The sequence below is a fragment of the Bison bison genome, unplaced genomic scaffold (assembly GCF_000754665.1).
Source record: "Bison bison bison isolate TAMUID 2011002044 unplaced genomic scaffold, Bison_UMD1.0 scf7180017864309, whole genome shotgun sequence".
NCBI classification, from domain to species: Eukaryota; Metazoa; Chordata; class Mammalia; order Artiodactyla; family Bovidae; genus Bison; species Bison bison.
Genome location: NW_011494881.1, coordinates 8,661,020 through 8,661,443, shown reverse-complemented (window position 1 = coordinate 8,661,443; position 424 = coordinate 8,661,020). Strand labels below are relative to the sequence as shown.

Sequence of the window (424 nt, the reverse complement as noted above, 5' to 3'; positions counted from 1 at the left end):
GGGTACCTGCCTCCGCCCTGGGGGGCTCCGCTTGCCGCCCTCGGGGGAGGGCGGGGATGCCGGTGTCCGCGGGAGGATGGGGACGCCTGGGCCGTTTGGGGCGGGGAGTGTGTCCGCCTGGGCTGGGACTGAGAGGTGCGGTCCTCGCCAAAGCGCCCCCCTCCCCGCCCCGCCGCCGTGGGCCCCAAACTTCGTCCTCTGCTGGGTCTTGTACCCTGGGCGGTCGCGGCAGTTTTGGGGTGGGGGATGCTTCGGGAGCTGTGTCTACCCTGATCAGGAGGAAGAGGGAGCAGTGACATTCAGCGACTGCGGACAGGGCACGGCGGCGGCATCCTTGGGTGGGAGTGGGGATGTCAGACGCCGCTGGAGGGGGAAGCTGCCCCTCGATGCCCTCTCCCGGTCTGCGAGGAGCTGGAGAGCTCTG

General features: G+C 70.8%; 1 protein-coding gene across 2 annotated transcripts in view; it reads right to left on the bottom strand.

Annotated features, from left to right (window-relative positions):
* The window catches only part of KAT6B (K(lysine) acetyltransferase 6B), a 183,123-nt gene extending 183,019 nt beyond the window's left edge, over window positions 1-104 (bottom strand). The window contains exon 1 of one of the 2 annotated variants that reach the window (XM_010852359.1): window positions 7-104. The gene's annotated coding sequence lies outside the window, so the exon portion shown is untranslated. The remainder of the gene's footprint in view (window positions 1-6) is intronic. The other variant, XM_010852360.1, reaches the window with a different exon arrangement.
* Between the last annotated feature and the right edge of the window lie 320 nt (window positions 105-424).